Below are 15,102 nucleotides of genomic sequence, written 5' to 3' on the forward strand. Positions count from 1 at the left end.
CTTCGGAACACAGGATTTATCAACCACCGAACTGGAGTATTTCCCAGAGAAACACATAATCAGATGTAACTCTAAGTCTCAGACAGTAAATCTTCTAACTGACATTTCAATTCTTTCAATTCAATCAATATCATTCTGTACAGAAGTCTAAAATGAAATCCATACCTGATATCAAATCAAGGCTGAAGTCACTCTCCCTGATATAAGACAAACCCTGAATTTCATCTGGAACGACTATAGTAACTCTCCTGCTACTGACAAATCATTCCCAGACAGGCTCAACTTCAGTAATCAACTGAATACATAAGGAATTACTCCATTCTTTTCGATAATCATCGAATCATACATAATACGGATATCAAGGAATTCAAAATCAAGAATCCTTACCGTATATCATTCGTTCATCGGCCATTTCAGGTCCGACTCTTACCATCTCCTGGCAAGAATCTATAATAGTTCGGTACTTGTTAGCATATTACTATCAATAATGTAATCAAAATCAGATAACACAAGTACAATACAATCTAATTCAATCTCATTCTCTTTTTAGTGCAGTACACAATATATCACAGAATTCACTGATATCAATTCATTTCCCCAAAAGGTACAAGGATCAATACTACAGTAATACAGACCCAGCAGGTACAATATATATAAATACAACTCCGTCACAGATAATCGTAGGGAATGCATTAGTATACATCAATACATATGCAACATAATCATAAAAGATTATTACCTGCCACTGTATCATCACATGTGTTTTGGGTCCGTTCCTCGATCATTACCACCAAATGATTCTGCTCCCTGAAATCTTCGGGAACCTCTCTGTGGACAGACTCTAGCAAAGTTTCCCTGCTGTTTACAGATATTGCACCTACCAGTCACTCCCTGGCACTGCTCCATGGGATGTATCCCTCCACAGGTTCTACAATAAACTCCGGTATAACTCGGGCTAGAACCACTAGGAGCTAGATGAACCGCTCCCTAACTTCTTGAACTGTTTCTTTCGAGCTTTCAGCAAATCTTGCTTTCCACTCGTGCTGCCGCGATCAAATCGGAGAGGGGATTGCTGTGTCTGGGGTTGCATCGCACACACCCTTCCTAATTGTCTAATCAGACTCGCCTCCGCTCTATTCGCTCTACTCAAGGCATCAGCAAAATGGTAAGGTCGCTGCATATTCATCAATGCAACTATCTCCGAGTTCAATCCTCTAATGAACTGATCCGCTACAACTTCATCATTCCCAGCTATCTGAGGAACAAAACGTAGTAGAGTAGAGAATTTAGCAACATATTCTTCAATATTCAGTTGACCTTGCCTCAAATTCTCAAATTCTGCTTTCTTGTCCTCTCGGTACGAAACTGGGAAAAATCTTCGATAAAATTCAGTTCTGAATATTTCCCACGAAATCACTGTACCTCTCTGTTCTAACATTCTTTTACTTGTAATCCACCAACTCCTGGCGGCTTCTCGTGACTGGTTAGGCACCATTTTAATTCTCTGTTCATCTGTACAATCAAGTAACTCAAATAGTATTTCTATGTCATCAAATCAGTTCTCACAATCTTCAGACGTTTCGATACCACTCAGAATCGGCGGCTGAAATAACTAAAACTCCTTCAACTTTATTTCCATCTGAGTTTCTGACACATCTTTCAGATTAGTCGAAGTACTACCTCGTTCTGGAACTCTTCTAGGAGGAATATCTGATAATCACAGATGTTAGTAGTAACAGGAGAAAATTCCGTCTCAATCCCAATCCTGATCAGCTTACTTCTGATCAAGAATTGGTTCTGATCCAGTTTCAAATAATACATATTACCAAATCAACTCAGATATTCAGGTAACATGTAGCTTAATATACAGTAAAAACATACTGAAATCTTAGCATATACAATGTAATTTCAACATTATATTCAATCATATGCTATGTAACTTCAAGCAATAACACATAACATCATGCTAGCACACACCATGTAATTCAACATTATAATCAATCACATGCTAGCAATCACATGCAAGAAAGATAACTCAATCTACCCCGCTCACTCTCTTCTATCTTAATTTCAAGAACTACAGTTCTGGAACCTACGGTTCTGGAACCTAATGCTCTGATACCACCTGTTGTGGGGACCCGGACGCTAATCGTGTTCTTAATCATTATTGGGACTAATTAATCAATTATAAAACAGGGTCTAAAATTTTTTTTTAAAATGCGGAACGTAGTGAAATAAAACATATATACATCTCAGTATAAAAGTACAAGTCCTGTACTACATACATTTATTCAACTAAGGTTTAACAGCTAATATCAAGTGTCCAACCCTATCTCTAATCCAAGTCCGGAGCCTCCACTCTAATCATGATCTTTCTTCATCTCCTCGACCCTGAACCTGTCCCACATGTTGTCATGCACACATACAAAACAAGACAACAGCCGGATAACTCCGGTGAGAATAAATCCCAGTATAAATAATGTAAACATGCAATCATATAAAACATATACAAAAGCATATAACAAATATCATTCACATGCAGCCAATCCACAAACATGAATGATATAAAACTGTAAATCAACTAGTCATCACAGACTCGACTCAAACAACACGTCGTCTCAGACTCGACTCAACTCTAACCTAGGGATCCCAATGTCTGGATATTGATAATTATATCGAATCTCAGTCGATAGGAATGAATCAACCCTAAACGGCATCGATATAATTCATATATCCAGTGTCTGGGCGAAACAGCCACAGAATTGACGAATCAGTCAAGGATTAGGCGAATCAGCCAATAATTAGACGAATCAGTCAGGGACTAGGCGAATCAGCCAATAGCCAGACGAATCAGCCGGTAACTTGGCGAATCAGCCAATGACTAGCGAATCAGCAGTCAATACATGCATACAGTAACTAGGCGAATCAGCCAATGACTAGCGAATCAGTAGTCAATACATGCAGTGGCTATAAATCAATAGACTACAAACATCAATCTCATCAATTACAAATATCACTGTAATAAACTAAGTATGTGATTTAGGGAGACTCGAGTCAACCTCACTCGAGTTGTGCAATCCCAACTCAACATTAATTTATACCTTTATCTTCTCGGTCCGACGAAGACGAAGTATCGAAGTCAACTCTGTCCATACCCAATCTGATAATGACAATCGAATAGATACAATATCAGTATACAACTCAGTTCAAAATCTGTTCTGATTAATACTCAAATCAAAACATTATTTGATCAATTTCAATCGACATATGATACCACGATACCATCTCAATCAATACCGAATCTGATCAATATCAATTTACGGATGTTTCGACGGCATAACAATACAGTCTCGATAACCCCGTCAATTCCAACACCACAGATATAATTCCAGAACTCATAATCACTATCGATATAATTCATAATTTCAACGATAATATAAATCTGATATCGATTCTCAATCAAATCGACTCCGAAATTCATAACAATTCCATAATCAGTCTGTTTCTTAATCTGACTTCAATTCTATGATGTCTAACATGTCAAGAACATCATATATGAATTCCATTCAATTCTGGCAATATCATAATTTCAAATCGTATCTAAACGTAACAAAACTTACGTCCAGTTGTAGCCTGCGTTGATAGGAACACAGTACTGAAGTCGGATTCAAAATCAAACAGACGGTTCGCTCGTAAATCAATTTCGAAAATCACGGACGGAGCCTTTTCCCCAAAGCTTCCTCGGATTATTGAATGTAAATTTCGTCCATTTACATATATATATATATATATATATATACACATGCATGAATCAAGAAACGTGGCGACTCCTCAATCTGCATGTCTCGCGCATATGCGCGACCCCAAACGGCGCATATGCGCGAGACCTACTGGTCTCGATGCGCTGCTTCACAACTGCTGGCGCATATGCGCGCCTCAACTCCGCGCATATGCGCCAAAGGTTCTGTCTCAAAACTTTGGCTACAGGACTACTCGCGCATATGCGCGCTCTGACATCGCGCATATGCGCGAGACACCATTACTCGGCGCGTGTGTCTCGGCATCTCTCGCGCATATGCGCGCCTCACTTCGGCGCATATGCGCGAGGTTCTCTGGACATAACATACTACAGCTCGCGCATATGCGCGCAATCACTCCGCGCATATGCGCGGGATCTTCTGCCCAACTCGCGCACAGCTCGCGCATCACGTCGCGCATGTGCGCGAGTGGCACCTCCCTCGCACCTAATTCGTGTCTTTTCTCGTCTTTCCCGGTCCACTTCATTCCGTCTATAATCACTTCAATTAATCAAGAAATCATCCCAGATTAATATCAGATTATGGTAAATATACCCAAATCATTTCCGATTACGGTAATCAAATTCTCAGGCCTTACAGCCATGACCTTTACTAATTTCCCGGTGTAAAATGACCGTTAAACACCTGGACGTAAAATCTTCCGTTTTGACTCTTTTCTTGATTTCTTGACTATAACATTTCCCAAATAATTATTTAAGCTTACATGAATTTTTCCATAATTTTATTTAGCTTAAGTATTAGACTTTTTCAATTATCTTTAATTAATTGTTTTGACGGTGTTTAAATCCCAAAGAATCCCAAACTTCAATATAAAATTCCTAAATTCATGATTTAGTCCTTTATATTATTTTAACCCTTATGGACCACGACTCGACCCCCGTGAGCCGTTTTCAAATTTTCCTTTATTTTGAAGAGCCTATTATGACACCTAAACTTCGACCCCGAGCCAACTTCCGATTTTCATATGCCAACCAAGCCCTAGCCCCTGCATAACAAAAACCGAACCCCATGCTCTTGACAGCAGCTTCTCGGGTTCAGCTTGTTCTCGTTCCTTCTATTCTTTATTTCTGTCGAGTAAGGCGTGGTGTTTGGGACTTCAATTTATACCAAAGTTATGCTTAATCATGCTTAGACATCATGGCAGCCCCTTAGTATAACAAAAAAAACGTGTAACATGGCATGCAATAAGAGATACATAAATCATGAAAAAGGGAAACAAAGGCAGCAACTTTGGTTTTCATGCTTCATACAGAAACTTTAAAAAAAACATATTATGACATGATGGATGAGAAAACGAAGATTAAGGCGTGCCTTTGCGTTTTATACGCACGAATTCACGTTGACGATAAAGAACGGATCGAAACCTTGGCTTGTATCCCTTTGAATATTCGAAAACCCTTCTACCTTGAGTTGTGTATGTGTGTATCGTGTATGGGGGTGGTGGGGGGAGTTTTTCCGAATATGTGGGGTGTGTGGCCGTGACTTTGTGAGGCTTGCATAGGGTTTAGAACAATTTAAATACTAATTAACTTGCTAACTAGGCTTAGGCCTATTAAGCCAATTAAATTAAGCCCATTAGTCTCAATTAGGATTTCATTAAATAAAAAAAATGGTTTGATAAAAATAGGTTGGTGAATTTAATAGCCGGGTTACTTAAAAGTTAGTATTTTAGTCGAAAAACCGACACCGACGAAAATTTACGTCCCGACGTATAAATCACCTCAAAACCCCTTATTTTTGAAAATAAGAAAAACCCACAATCATATTTTAAATAATTAAAAATAATTATTTAAATAAAAACATTTTACGTTCTTCAGCCCTCGGTCCCCGTTCCTCGATCGTCACTTGAATATTCCTTAAAAATACAATTTTAATGCAACCATGTAGAAAATTAAATTTAAACATGTAATTATGCACAAAATAATTAATTAATGCAATTAAAACAAATAATTAAAATACAAGAGAATTTAATAATTGCATGCATGTGGTTTGCGTGGACCTTTAAATTTTCGGGGCGTTACAATCTCACCACCTTAAATTGAATTTCGTCCTCGAAATTTGCTTATCCTTAATAACCTAAAGTTTAGACTTTGTTCTAGTATCTCAAAAATCCACGATTCCGGTGCGCTACTCTGATAAAACTTAAATTCTAGAATGTCCTTACGTCTCCTTGATCCCAATTAATTTTCCTTCTAAATCTTTATTTTCGAATTGCAACTTACAAGACCCATAATGACTTAATGCTATTACTATTATAACCTCGAATTTCAATTTTTCTTACAATTCCCAATATTAAAAGATGGATGACCATACTTATCGTATATTACTTTCCTTATTTTATACCCAAAATATTTATCAACTTATCATATTTCACCTTAAAATCCCCAAACGCATTCGCTAATGCTTAGATTTTTCAAGCTTAGTTTTGATTAATCCTTAAAAACCCATGATCAACATTCCTTATAACATTATAACCCAAGATATCCCAAGGTTCCAAATATTCTTAAAAGTCTAAATACTCAAAATTCTTATCATTTAAACCATTTAATTATCGCTTATTGCTAAACTAGTCCCCAAATTCCATAATAATTGCAAAATAATTTCTTAATTTCCTTAAAAATTATCTTAATTGGTCCTTAATTTCAAAAATCCTACGATTAACTTATAAGCTCTTGGCATTCTTAATTCTCCTATACGGGTTTCCCATAACATAAATTTCGATAATTTAAACTTAATCATCCAAAAATCTATTCCTATAACCAATATTACCTTTCATCAAAATTTAAAATCCCAATTTATACATTTTCTTAATCCCAAAGTCGTTGCAATCCTCGAATAATTATTCCTTATGTCTAATTCCCAAAAATTAATTCAACTAGTAACCATGAATCATAAATATTTCCTTAGAAAATCTACGTGTCCAAAAAAAAATTCATCATATTCACGATTGACTTATGACCCAAAAAGTAGAATGTCAATACTAAAACCCAAAAATCACATAGTCCAATACCACAACGAAGCCAACATGCGTTGAAATCAAATAATTTCTTATTTCATATCGTATCACGTATAAAAAAAATTTAATTGCATATAAAACATATGTTATCATAAAGCAATTAAACAGGTGACGTGGACATATAATTCATGTACTTACGCAGGTAACATCATAAAATCATATCAAGCATGTAAAACTTACAAATTGAGGCTTGACGACTGATCTTTCCGGCGCTGATGGTGGCACAACCCATTACAGGACCTTTGCTCTAATACCAACTGAAACGTCTTGCCATTTTTGTTGCTTTAAAAGTACTAGAAATTTTTTTTTAAACACTAAATTTTCGGCCATATACATTTACCACATGGAAACATTTTTATAAAATATTTTACAACATTTTTATAAAATATTTTACCCTTTTAAAATAAAATACCAACCATCTAGCATTTTAAAAATCAAGTGCAATAACCATAAAAATGAAATCGTCTACTGTTTTACCAAACTTAGAAAAGCAATAATTTGAAAAGTATAGCTCATACTAAACCTCTCAAAAATATCTCAAATCATAAATAAATAGTCTTAAAATCTTTAACATAAATCATAAGTAATAATCGTAATTGCGGATAAAGTAGAAGCGCTGGTCCTCGGGTTGTGTGCGCCTTCAGTCCAGTCAAATCACCCGTCAAGACCTCCCTCAACCTCACCTGCATCCATCACACCTAGTGAGTCTAAAGACTCAACACACCACAATATTTATAACAAATAATACGTAATACAGTCAACATATAACAGTGAAAAATACTTGTACTTAAGATATCGTTTTCATAAAGATGCATAAACTTCAAACATGACCATTTTCATAAATATTTTCATGATGCATAAACTTAAGCATAAACATTTTCATGACATGCATTTCATAAACCTTAACCTTTTTTCCTTTTTTCCTCAACATGACATGACATAAAACATTTTTGATGATCATAAACATTTTTTCTTTTTCCTTTGTTGAATTCAGATCGTTAATTGTAACTTTCCTCAAACCTCAAAAGTCGATAGATCCATCTACATGTAACCACAATACTGGGCGGCGGGGGATACCAGCAACACTCTCACCGGTCAACTGGGCCCTGGCCTATCATGATCGAATAGAAATACGATCGTCGGGGCTCCCTCTGGGGCCTTCTCCCATAAATGGGCTCCCTCTGGGGCCTTCTCCCCTCACGATATTCTCATTCTTACCTCAAACCTCATATCCTCATAACCTCATATTCGCAATAATGGAAACACGATCGTCGGGCTCCCACTGGGACCATCACCCTCACGACATCGCCATCATTAACGAATTAGTCACAATCACTTCACTTCCTTCAACATTTTTAATTCCCATCACTTTAGAAAAATCATGAATAATATTTGCATTTTTCATTTTGAAACCAAGCATGCAACATGTATTTTAAATGTCTTCCTTCAATCATAAAAATCAAATAGACATTTAAAAATCATAATTTAATTATGAACATTTTATAAACAATTAAAAATAATCATAATATCATAAAAACAGCATTTAGGGCACTTCCATTACCTTTACTAATTTCCCGGTGTAAAATGACTGTTTTACCCCTGGACGTAAAATCTCACGTTTTGACTCTTTTCTTGATTTCTTGACTATAACATGTCCAAAATAATTATTTAAGCTTTACATGAATTTTTCCATAATTTTATTTAGCTTAAATATTAGACTTTTTCAATTATCTTTAATTAATTGTTTTGACGGTGTTTTAATCCCGAAGAATCCTAAACTTCAATATTAAATTCCTAAATTCATAATTTAGTCTTTTTATATTATTTTAACCCTTATGGACAACGACTCGACCCCCGTGAGCCGTTTTCCATTTTTTCTTTATTTTGAAGAGCCTATTATTACACCTAAACTTCGACCCCGAGCCAACTTCCGATTTTCACGAGTTACCCCCGAACCATGTTGGTCCAAAACTTGACCAACATCTTAAATTAATCTACTGGACTCTAACCTCATCAAGAAAACCACCCTAGACTCAAAAACCTGACCCGGCTCAGGCCCCCTGAACCGAGCTCCCAAGCTTGTGCGAAGTACAGAACCCTGCACGCGTTCTCTTGCTTCTCGGGTGGGAGTCCTAGCTTGCTAGGACTCCTTCCCTGCCTTAGAGCACGAGTCCTAGCGTGGCTAGGACTCCGCCCCTGACTCACTCATGTCCTTGGCTAGCCCCTGGAACGAGCCAACCAAGCCCTAGCCCTTGCACAACAAAAACCGAACCCCATGCTCTTGACAGCAGCTTCTCGGGTTCAGCATGTTCTCGTTCCTTCTATTCTTTATTTCTGTCGAGTAAGGCGTGGTGTTTGTGACTTCAATTTATACCAAAGTTATGCTTAAGCATGCTTAGACATCATGGCAGCCCCTTAGTATAACAAAAAAAACGTGTAACATGGCATGCAATAAGAGATACATAAATCATGAAAAAGGGAAACAAAGGCAGCAACTTTGGTTTTCAAGCTTCATACAGAAACTTTAAAAAAAAACATATCAGGACATGGTGGATGAGAAAAGGAAGATTAAGGCGTGTCTTTGCGTTTTATACGCACGAATTCACGTTGACGATGAAGAACGGATCGAAACCTTGGCTTGTATCCCTTTGAATCTTCGAAAACCCTTCTACCTTGAGTTGTGTATGTGTGTATCGTGTATGGGGGTGGTGGGGGGAGTTTTTCCGAATATGTGGGGTGTGTGGCCGTGACTTTGTGAGGCTTGCATAGGGTTTAGAACAATTTAAATACTAATTAACTTGCTAACTAGGCTTAGGCCTATTAAGCCAATTAAATTAAGCCCATTAGTCTCAATTAGGATTTCATTAAATAAAAAAATTGTTTGATAAAAATAGGTTGGTGAATTTAATAGCCGGGTTACTTAAAAGTTAGTATTTTAGTCGAAAAACCGACACCGACGAAAATTTACGTCCCGACGTATAAATCACCTCAAAACCCCTTATTTTTGAAAATAAGAAAAACCCACAATCATATTTTAAATAATTAAAAATAATTATTTAAATAAAAACATTTTACGTTCTTCAGCCCTCGGTCCCCGTTCCTCGATCGTCACTTGAATATTCCTTAAAAATACAATTTTAATGCAACCATGTAGAAAATTAAATATAAACATGCAATTATGCACAAAATAATTAATTAATGCAATTAAAACAAATAATTAAAATACAAGAGAATTTAATAATTGCATGCATGTGGTTTGCGTGGACCTTTAAATTTTCGGGGCGTTATAGTAAAAATTCTCGATTATATCTTTTTTTCACTTTTAATGACATAGACTTATCCCAAATAATTATTTAATCTTAATCTAATTTTCCATAATTTTATTCCGCATAAATCTAGGTGCTTTAAATAAATTCTATAATTAATTATTCGAAAGACGATTAAATCCCGGATAATTTCAAAACTCATTATTTTTTTCCCAAATTTTAATCATAACATTTTTAATACATAAACTACCCTTGTGAGCCATGAACCACACCCGTGGACCCATGGTTCCAATTTTATTCTTTTAAATCTCGTTTTTTGACCTTTACATGACAACATCGAGCCATCTCACGATTTACTCGAGCCACGCCTAAGCCACCTAGAGCCAAACCCATCTAGAAACCCTACTGACCAAGCCCAGCCCATAGAACCTAGCCCTAGCTCGCTCAAACTCTCCTGGAACAGGACCTAAACCTGCGCATGGCTTGAAACTAACGCCTATAGACTCCTAGCCCACTAGGACTCTTCCAGCCGAGCCACCACCGAGCCAACCTGACCCTAACAGACGCTGGACCATGCCCAGACCCAACTGAACCAAACCCAGGCCCTTGAACCCAAGCACAAAGCGCTGCAAGCCTGCTACTCGAGGATGCATGGCTGCGCTCCCCCTGAAGTTGTTCCCCACGTTCCAGCCGAGCCAACAGCGAACACAGCCGCACCAACCCCTGGCCCGACCCCTGCCCATTTCCTTTGAACCCTGATGGACAAGTCTGACTCGCCCCTAGTCGTGCTGCACTCTCTCCCGAACCGCAGCAGCCGCGATCATGCTTGGGTGAGAGTCCTAGTTCACTACTCTTCCCTATCCGACTCCCATGCACCTAGCCATCCTAGGACACATACTTGCCGTAGACCACAACCACCAGTGACCCTGAACCAGCCTTGGACGAGCCCCCCACGGCCCATGCACAGTAGCCGACCCCATGACCCTTGCAAATCACAACAAAACCCTCTATTCTTTCCTATATTAATTCCCATGGTTCCAGCTTTTGTTTTACCTTTAAATTTATCATGTTTTGTTCATATTTCATCTTGTATTGGCAAATTACTCATTGGATTTAAAAACATTTTCAAATCAAGCGTAAAATCATGAAAACTTTGAAAATTACGTATCCTACCGAAAAATAATCGAACACCAATATTTTTCATGCATTATCAATTAAAACGCACATATTATGATTCTTTTGACGTTTAAAATGGTTTAGGAATGTGCCTTTCCGTTTATAACGCTCGAATATACGATTTTTGGCGAGGCTTGCGATGTTTGACGACCGACGACGAAGAACACAATGTTTTCTCTTCTCCCAAATTCTCGAAAATTGTAGGTGTGTGTAAGGGTGTATTTCGGCTAATGATAATGTAAATTGTGATGTTTTGAAAGCCTAGGTCACTTATTTATAAGTTACTTAACATGTTAATGGTATTTGGTTTTGGGCTTGCAAGTTTAAGGGTAATTTGGTCTGCTTAAATTAATTAAATTGGGCCCAATAACACTTATTTAATTAAAACATAAAATTTTATAAAATAATTTTCCCAAAAATAACATTTTTGATCTTTTAAAATTTCTTGTTTGCCCAAACCAACTTCCCAGGGAAAAATAGAGCTTGACTCGTAAAATAATTCGAACTCAAACATTTTTAGGAAAATTAAATCATTTCTAATCGTATTAAGAAGCCTTGTCAATATTTAATGAAAAATAAATATTATTGCCTTGGTCGTCCCCGGTCTCCTTTCCCTGCCTATTATCGAATATTCGGGTAAAATCCTTAAATTTCATGTAATCATGTCATATTATCATTTAATCATGCAATAATACCTTTAATCATATAATAAATCTCACGCAAGTATTTAAAATCAATTAAATAGAAAAATTAACCAATTAAAATAATTTGAATGCATGTGGTTTACGTAGGTTGGTTTTTCGAACGTTAAAAATCTCCCCCCTCTTAAATAAATTTTCGTACTCGAAATTTTCCTTGACTTGATGATTGCAAAGCTTAGAATTCCCCCATCCATCTCAAACGTAACCTCTAACTTAAATCTTACTCTTCAATTCGGTCCTCAAAATCTTGAAAATCACAATTCTAACCAAAAAATTTCCCAAAGTCGACTCCTAAATCCAGATCAAGTAATGCATGCACCCTATTCTCCTCTAAGTTCTTCATTATCTCAAACAATTCCCTTAACAAATTTTAACATTTCATGCAATAAAAGAATTGAAAAAAAATAGTTGAACAGCTAGGTTAACTAGAAATCAGTGTCGTGTCAGCTCTGTCTCATCCTCCCTAACTTGCATCACATGGACCCTTTCCAGCTGTGGGTTCCTTGAACATTGGGCAAACCTTAGTCTTGTGTCTCAATTCTCCACATTGAAAGCACTTGTAAGTACCCCACATGCACTTGCCAAGATGTAGATGATTGCACTCCCTTGCACAGTGGTCTCTCATCAGCCTTCGGAATGTTCCCTCTTGGTGGTTAATTTTGTTGTTTTGGGTGGTTCTGGTTGCTTAGGTGGTCCCACATAAGGATTTTATTACTCTGACTAGCTTGCTGAGCACGGTTCCTCTTTCAGTTGTAACTCCCAATCAATATCTTTAAGTGACTGCTCGGCTCTAAAACCTTTGGCAAAGACAGTAGTATAATCAATAGGATCACCAACCATCACATCACGACGGATAGTCAGTCTCAAACCATTTAAAAAGTGTTGTAATTTTTCAGCAGCATCATTGGCAATCAAGGGCACAAAGTGACAGTCCCTATCAAATTTCTACACAAATTCAGGAACAGAACAATCCCCCTGACGGAGACTCGTGAACTCTCTCTTAAGCCTAGAACAAACATCAGCAATAAAGTATTTATCGTAGAACACCCTCTTGAATTCCTCCCAAGTAAGTGTCGCCATATTCACTCCTTGCTCCGCTCCCTCCCACCATAAGGAAGCGTCGCCCTTCAATAGATAGATAGTGCAACGAACTCGGTCAGTTTCTGCCATCTCCATGTAACGAAAGATAACCTCCAAGATCGAATCCATCCCTCAGCAACGAATGGATCAGTAGTGCCATGAAAATCCTCGGGGTCTATCCTCCTAAATCGCTCATAGGCAGCCTCAGTTCTAACCCTTGCTGCATTCCCTACGTGTTGCTCTAATAAACGTGCCATACCGGCTAGTACCGTGCACTAGCATCCTGAACAGGTGGAGGCTGTGGAATCTCCTCCTCCTGTCTAACCACATCAGTCTTATGCAATATCCTTCTAGGAGGCATCTCTGTATACGTCGTCCAAACCACGTAACCAACATGCATTTAAAATTTTTCATGCAACATGCAACTAACATGTATATCATGTATCATATAAACATTTAAAAGAATTTTAAGCATATAAATATAAAGCAATAAAAACTCAAATATTTGATGCGTGACTTCTTGAGCTTCTCGAAGTGACAGTACACAACCCTTTGGGGAAAACCTTGGCTCTGATACCAACAGAAACGAAATCGACCTTTTTTTTTCTAATCATAAATCATAAATTCTAAAATACTACTTAAAATAACTTACCAATTCTAACAATCGTAATAAATTAACACATGAAATCTCGAGTTCATAAAATAAATCATATAATCATCAACTAACCAAAATCCTATATCGACCTTCACAAAGATCGACTCACATTATAATAAAGCATAAAAATATCTCTAATAAAATCATTAACATAATCTTTTAATAATTAATCTATCAAGCTAGTGTGGAAATAAATGGCCTATCGGGTGTATACTGCTGCACTCGATGCACTATTATACAGATCTAGTGAGTCTAATGACTCAGCGCAGTTTCAAATCACATGCATTAAAAATCATACTTTTACTTAAAATAGTTTTTGAACATAATTAAACCCTTTAAAATAATTTAAGCATAAATAAATCATATAAAAAGCTTTAAGCATGAATCATATATCATAAAATCATTTTAATCATAAAGCTTTCAATCATATATCATTTTGGGTGAAGTTTGATACTTGAAAGTGACTAGCTTTTATTCTCCAGGTCGAATGAATCAGTTTTCAGCTCCACATGACCCATGGGGGTGGGCACTAGGCTCTACCGTGGAAATACGATTTCGAGTTCCATCTGGGGCTTTTTCCCATACACAGGGTCCCTTTGGGACATTGGCCCGTAAACGGGATCCCACTGGGGCCTTGGCCCATCAAGGCCCTTATGACATCTCCACAAAATTGTAAGTTCATTGTTACCTCATAAACGGATCCCCCACAAATCATATATTATTTGTCACATTCAATTCACATCCCTCAAAATATTTTTTTTTCTTTTAAATCATAAAATATCATAGCTTTCCAAAAATAACATTTTAAACAGTACAATTTGCACAGCTTTACCATAAATCAAAAAATAACATATTTTCATCGAAATCAATATTTTAAATCATAAAATATCATTTAACATACATTATAATCCTTCAGAACACTGCTAAACTTATGCGTATTTTTCTAAGTGCAAAATGATTGTTTTGCTCCTAGACGTAAAATTCTCGATTTTATCTTTTTCTCAATTTTAATGACATGGGCTTATCCCAAATAATTATTTAAGCTTAAATCTAATGTTTCATAATTTTATTCAGCTTAAATCTAGGCGTTTCAATTAATTCTATAATTAATTATTCGAGAGGCGATTAAATCCCGGATAATTTCAAAACTCATTATTTTTCTTCACAAATTTTAAACATAACATTTTTAATACCTAATCTACCCTTGTGCGCCATGATTCACACCCGTGGACCCATGGTTTTAATTTTATTCTTTTAAATCTTGTTTATGACCCTTACATGACAACACCGAGCCATCTCACGATTTACTCGAGCCAAACCCGAGCCAACCCATCTAGTAACCTTCCTGACCAAGCCCAGCCCATAGAACCTAAACCTAGCTTGCTCAAAC

The sequence above is a fragment of the Primulina tabacum genome, chromosome 6 (genome assembly GCF_025594145.1).
Source record: "Primulina tabacum isolate GXHZ01 chromosome 6, ASM2559414v2, whole genome shotgun sequence".
Classification (NCBI taxonomy): Eukaryota; Viridiplantae; Streptophyta; class Magnoliopsida; order Lamiales; family Gesneriaceae; genus Primulina; species Primulina tabacum.